The sequence below is a fragment of the Asparagus officinalis genome, chromosome 9 (genome assembly GCF_001876935.1).
Source record: "Asparagus officinalis chromosome 9, Aspof.V1, whole genome shotgun sequence".
Taxonomy (NCBI): Eukaryota; Viridiplantae; Streptophyta; class Magnoliopsida; order Asparagales; family Asparagaceae; genus Asparagus; species Asparagus officinalis.
Genome location: NC_033802.1, coordinates 30,558,749 through 30,566,110, shown reverse-complemented (window position 1 = coordinate 30,566,110; position 7,362 = coordinate 30,558,749).

Sequence of the window (7,362 nt, the reverse complement as noted above, 5' to 3'; positions counted from 1 at the left end):
TGTTGTGAAAGAGAACCAATAAATTCAGTTTAAAAAACAGGTTAACATCAGAACTCTGCTTCAGTTTCTCAGACACAACCCCTAAAGTAATTTTCCAACCAACACTGTCTGTGAATTGAGCCCTCAATTCATCCACCAATGCTGACTTCCCAATACTAGAGGCTGGTATACGCTTCCTGCCCATAGGTAATCCCATCACTTGATGTACATCTTCCTCTGTGATACTGATTGATCCTCTGGGAAGATTAAGCGCAACGGATTCACTGTCAAAGGACTGCAGAATCTTGTACCCCAACATATGTGACAGTTCCTTTAATGCAAATTGTAAAAGACCTCCAAGTCCAGCTAGTCTCACTCATTCTTTTTGGGAGTCAGAGAGTGACAAAACCATATCAGAGAATATCTTTGGAGAGACCCGTATCCTAGTCAACTCCTTAGGTTCAGACCTCACATTTTTTTTTCAAAACCTTCTCCAGTGACAAAAAATATAATTAGATCAAATTATCCATCAGTTAATACAAAAAAAATAACAACATGCAACTGAATCTCGATTCACTTGAGTGAATCGAGTAGTGAATAAAGATGTTTAGTACACTAACCTTTTTCATCTTCTTCCTTCCTTTTGTGATCTGTTCATTGTCTTCATCCCTCCTACGCTTTGATGTTTCCTCACCGGCAGAATTATTTGGGGGGTTGACGAGGTCATCGTCACTGCTGGGCACTAACCTCACATATTTTTTTCACAACCTTCTCCAGTGACAAAAATAATATAATTAGATCAAATTATCCATCATTGAATACACAAAAAAATTAAAGATGTTTAGTACACCAACCCTTTTCATCTTCATCCCTTTTGTGGTCTGTTCATTGTCTTCATCCCTTGTACGCTTTGATGTTTCCTCACCGGGAGGATTATTTGGAGGGTTGATGAAGTCATCGTCACTGCTGGGCATGTTCACATTACATGTTGTCCTCTGTTGAGGTATAGGTGTAAATACCTCAACAATCTCAACACATGTTGTTTGTTTGTTCCTTGAGCTAGATCGTAGACCTGCTAAACCGATGACAATTCATTTTTTAATAAGACCAGCCTTTGAATAATGCATGGCAAGCATGAATGTGGAATCACATTATTGAATCAAGATATTATAATCTGAATCGCGATTCACTCCAGTGAATAGCGATTCGCTGAAATGAATCTCGTTTCACTCCACTAAATCGCGATTCACTTGAGTGAATCTCAATTCACTCCATTGAATCGCTGTAGTCAATTGAGTTTCACTGTAGTGAATCGAGATTCACTCAAGTGAATATCGATTCACTACAGTGAATCTCGATTCACTCAAGTGAATCGAGATTCAACAAAATGTATTGAGATTCAGCAAAGTGAATCCAGATTCAACAAAATGTATCGAGCTTCAGCAAATTGAATCCAGATTCAATGATATGAAACCAACTGCATGACATACCATACCAACTCCATGACATACCATACATTGTTTCAGTGTCTCGTCCCTCAACACAACAAGGAAAAACTGATCATCGTTACAGTTTAATTTCACTGTTAGTATACATAAAGCATATAATTTTTCCATCCTATATACTCGGACTCGGATCATATTTTGGAAAGTTTCCATCCTATATACTAGGCCTCGAATCATATTTGTTATTTTTTTACAAACAAACAAACAATCATGATAAAGTTGAAGTTTAAAGAGCAATCATTTTTCCGTAACTGGTAAGAACATCCAATATATGAATCTCAATTCTCTACGAAGTATCAGGATTCACATTAGTGAATCGAGATTCTCTATGTTTGAGTGAATATAAATTGACTCCACTAAATAGAGATTCACTTGAGTGAATAGAGATGTTGCGCGCAGCGGAAATTTCTGCAGCACTTCGGCAGCACAACAAGAGTTAGGTCGTAATAAGAATTCTTGTTTCTCAAAGGGAACAAGAATCTGAAGCCTAATATCCCATCAAAGTGGGATATTTGCTCTTCCTCTCGTCAGCTCTAGGACTGCGCGTCGAGGGAACCTAAAAAGCTATTACAAATCACACAAAAGCGATACAACCAATTTTTACGTGGTTCGGCAAATTGCCTACGTCCACGGGGCAAGGAGGGGGGATCTACTAATAGAGAGAGAATACAACTAGGGTTTACAACCACTCACAATCTAAACCCTCACACAAAACTCTCAAATCCCTCACAATATCTCTCTACAAAAGGACAAAAGCCTACACACAAAACTCCTATTGAATTCTGGATTTTCTTCTGCAGCCGCCGCCTAAAATTAACCTCTCTGCAGCCGCCGCCTAAAATTAATCTCTGCTTTTGCTTTTGTTCTCCCGCACTACCACCCAAAAAACCTAGGAAATATATATATACCCTTTGAGAAACGGGTGGGCCGGCCTTCATTACGCGGAAACGAAACCGCGGACGTGCTAAGCATATGGGCTCACGTGGGCGTGGTCCCCACTCCCCACTCACAATTCTCCACATCGGTGAAGTTTTTCCAAAACTGAACCGACACCAAAGCAACCAAATGTCCCACTTGTTGTGTCCAGTACGAACTCAATCCACAACAAGTCGAGAACCCGAACGAGAGCTCAAACAATCTCACCCCCATCAACTAATCCAAACCGGCTGCATCTGAAAGACTGCCTACATATCCTCTTGCCCAAGGAATCAAGCCGAACGTAGTTCATCCAAATAGCCGCCAACGGCCTCAACAATCACGAATGTGCAACAAGTTTCGACAATGACCAAACTTGTTGCTCGGAACCACCTTAGTGAGCACATCCGCCGGATTATCCTTCGTGTGGACCTTCACAATCTCCACATCACCATTTTCAAGAACATCCCGAACGAAATGATAACGAACGTCAATATGCTTCGTCCGCGCATGAAAAACCTGATTCTTCGCCAAATAGATAGCACTCATGCTATCATAATGAATAGTGACGGACCTCTGCGATATACCAAGTTCCTCCAAAAGTCCTTGAAGCCAAATAGCCTCCTTCACAGCCTCCGTAGCTGCCATATACTCTGCCTCCGTCGTAGACAAAGCCACCGTCGACTGTAAGGTGCATCTCCAACACACCGATGCACGGGTCAAAGTAAACACATACCCCGTCGTAGATCGGCGTTTATCCAAATCCCCGGCATAATCCGAATCAACATAGCCAATGCATAGCTGCCCACCTATAGTATTCCGCTCATAAACTAAACCAACATTGAGCGTACCTCGAATGTACCTCAAAATCCATTTCACGGCGTCCCAATGACCCACTCCTGGATCGTGCATGTATCTCGATATCATGCTTACCGCCTGTGACAAATCTGGCCTCGTACATACCATCGCATACATCAAGCTCCCAACCGCGCTCGCATATGGAGTCTTCGACATCAACTCACGATCTTCAACTGACTTCGGTGAAAGACCAGCTGAAAGCTTCAAATGGGCTCCCAATGGTACACTAACTGGCTTCGTATCCATGCTAACATGGAATCGCTGTAGAACCTTCTTCAAATAAGCCACCTGTGTCAAACAAATTCTGCCCTTCTTCTTGTCTCTGCCGATCTCCATCCCTAGAATGCGCTTCGCCTCACCCAAGTCCTTCATCTCAAACTCATTTGAAAGCTGAACTTTCAACTCATCTATAGCCGACCTGGAAATAGAGGCAACCAACATGTCATCGACATAGAGCAACAAATAAATGTACGCACCTCCTTTCAACTTGCGAAAATATACGCAAGAATCAAACTGGCTCCGAGTGTACGAATGACCAAGCATAAAACCATCAAATCGCCTATACCACTGTCGAGGAGACTGTTTCAAACCGTATAGCGATTTCTTCAATCTGCAAACTAATTTTTCCTTCCCTGCAGCTCGGAATCCCAATGGCTGAGTCATATATATTTCTTCATCAAGATCACCATGAAGAAATGCTGTCTTCACATCCAACTGATCTAACTCCAATCCATACTGTGCCACCAAAGCTAGCAAAATCCGAATCGACGAATGCTTCACCACCGGAGAGAAAACCTCATTATAGTCAATACCTTCCTCCTGTGCATAGCCATTCGCAACCAACCTAGCCTTGAACCTCACTGGAGTGCCCTCAATGAACTCATCGATACTCTCCACCGGAAGTGCATACGCAACTGTGTCGGCATACCGAGCTGGCATCTGTATGTTTCTCCTCTGTCTCCGAGCCGCAATTGAATCCTGAACCTGAGCCGTCGGTTCCTGATCCTGTACATTTGTACTCGTATCCTCCGTGTCACCGTTGTGCTCGCCTGGCGTTACCTCAGTCGGCACCTGCATGGATACTGTACCATCTAGACAATGTGGAGCTGCATCGATCTCCACCACCTGCGATATCTCCTCCGTCGGGTCGCTCTCCACCTAATGAAAGCTGGGAAGCTTCAAGATAGAAGCCTCATCGAATGTGACATCCCTACTCAGCACAATCTTCTTATCCACCGGATCCCAAAGCTTGTATCCCTTGACACCATGCTTGAATCCTACAAATATGGCCTTCCTAGCTCGAGGTTCCAATTTATCAGTTCTAACATGATAATATGCAGGGCACCCAAATACCTTGAGCTGGTCATAGTCATGTGCTGGCTTTCCCGACCACATCTCCATAGGGGTTTTCCCCTCAATCGCAGATAAAGGCAGCCTATTAATGAGGTGGCTCGCATATGTAAGTGCCTCAGCCCAAAAGATCTTCTCCAAACCACTCTGCGACAATAAGCATCGGATCTTCTCCAGTAAAGACCGATTCAACCTCTCTGCCACCCCATTTTGCTGCGGTGTATGACTAACTGTGAAGTGTCTCTCTATGCCCTCGTCTCGACATAGCTGCTGAAAGGGGTCAGAAGTATACTCACCACCGTTGTCAGATCGCAACGTCTTGATCTTTCTCCCAGTCTACAGTTCCAATCTCTTCTTCCACTCCACAAACAAATCTAGGACTTCACTCTTCTTCGTCATGGTGTACACCCAACATCGCCTAGAATAGTCATCTACAAAAGTAACGAACCAATGTCGACCACCAAGTGATGTAGTCTTGGTGGGACCCCAAACGTCTGTGTGCATGTAGTCCAGGATGCCTCTCGTCTGATGAATGGCAGTCCCGAACTTCACCTTTGTCTTCTTGCAAAGAACACAGTGCTCACAGAACTCAATCTTCCCACTCTTGGCTCCCTTCAATAGCCCCTGCTTGCACAATGCCTGCAGTGACTTTTCACCTGTGTGCCCCAACCTATAGTGCCAAAGTCTGCTCATGTCCGCTTCTGAAATAGCCGAAGCAACCTGGCCAATCTCGGTGCTTCCCTTCAGATAATACAAATTCCGATTGCGGACTCCCCTCATCACCACCAATGATCCCTTAGTAACCTTCGCTACAGCGTTTTCGAAAGTCACCTTGAATCCCTTCGCCTCCAAAGCTCCAACTGAAATAAGATTTTCTTCAGTTGAGGAACAAATCTCACCTCCTTCAACTCACGGACTACTCCATCGTGCATCCTAATACGTACGGTACCTATCCCACAAACGCCACAGGATTGATCATTTCCCATGACAACAACACCCCCGTCGACTTTCTCAAAAGATGCAAACCAGTCTCGCCTAGGGGTCACATGAAAAGTAGCGCCGGAATCAAGCATCCAATCTGATGCATCCACATGGTTCACCTCCGGAGTAATCAGTAGAGAAAAGCACGAATCATCGGAATCATCGCCTTTCGCAACGTTTACCTCATTGGCCTTCGGGCCCTTTTTCTTGCTATTCTCCTTCTCTTTGATCTTCAGACAGTCTCTCTTCCAATGTCCCTGCTCCTTGTAGAATGCACATTGGTTCTTTGCTAATTGGTGGCAGCTTCTTGACTTTGACCTTCCTCTATTACCACCTTTCGGATATGGGCTTCTACCTCTCGTCGACAAAGCCTCGCCTGAAGTGCTAGCACGGGAAGTCTCCTTGTCCTTCCTCCTCAAATCATAATTGGTCAAAGCGTTAGTCACTTCACTATAGCTGATAGAAGATCCCCCGTTCAACAAAGTAAGCACGAATGTATCATACTCCTCATCCGGTAAGGAGCCCAATAAAATAATCGCCTTGTACTCATCCGATATCTTCTCATCAACATTTGCCAAGTCCGATAACAACTTAGTATAGTTGTTCACATGAGCCGCTAGCAAGGTGCCTCTGGACATCTGAAATCTGAAGAGTCTTCGCAGCAAGTGCAACATGTTCTCAACACTCTTTGTGAGATACTTATTGTTGAGAATTTCCCACATCTTCATTGCAGACGTCACCCCAATCACATCATAGTTCAGCTCCTGTTCCAAACAGGACCTGATCACCCCACAAGCGTTTCTATTCATCTTCTCCCATAACGCCTCATCATATTTAGGTGGCCTATCGTGGACCATGATGGTCTCTTCCAAATTCTAAGCATTGAGCGCATCTTGTACGTCGCTCATCCACAAACCAAAGTTGATTTTTCCGTCATATTTCACCACACTAATTTTGGTGTTCTGAAAACCAACTTGTATTGTAGCCGCCATCGATTTGCTGCTTTCACCTTCTTCTCCCATTGCAAACTAACTCCAAATTATAGAGAAAGAACAAATTTGATAGAAATTAGGAACCACCCAACTGAACCCTAGATCGGATTCCAAATAGATTTCCTAACCACACGAGGAAAGCGAAATCTCCAACGACAACTCCTAATGCTATCTCCACCGAAGCCTAGAACTCCAAGAACCAAGCTTCACACAAATCACACAAGAATCTTCCTCCACCAAAAAATCCTAGATCTGAAATCTGGGCTCTGATACCACTTGTTGCGTGCAGCGAAAATTTCGGCAGCACTTCGGCAGCGCAACAAGAAAGTCAGGTCACAATAAGAATTCTTGTTTCTCAAAGGGAACAAGAATCTGAAGCCTAATATCCCATCAAAGTGGGATATTTGCTCTTCCTCTCGTCAGCTCTAAGACTGCGCGTCGAGGGAACCTAAAAGCTATTACAAATCGCACAAATAGCAGTACAACCAATTTTTACGTGGTTCGGCAAATTGCCTACGTCCACGGGGCAAGGAGGGGGAGATCTACTAATAGAGAGAGAGATACAACTAGGGTTTACAATCACTCAATCTAAACCCTCAAACAAACTCTCAAATCCATCATACAAAACTCTCTCAAAAGGATGCACAAAACCCAAAAATAGGCCTCTGCCTTTTTCTTTTGCACAGCCGCACACTCCTCTTCTATTTTCTCCTGCTTTGAATTTCTTCTGCCGAAAAAAACAACCAAAGCCAGAAAAATTTCTCTCCTTGCGCTGCTTCTGT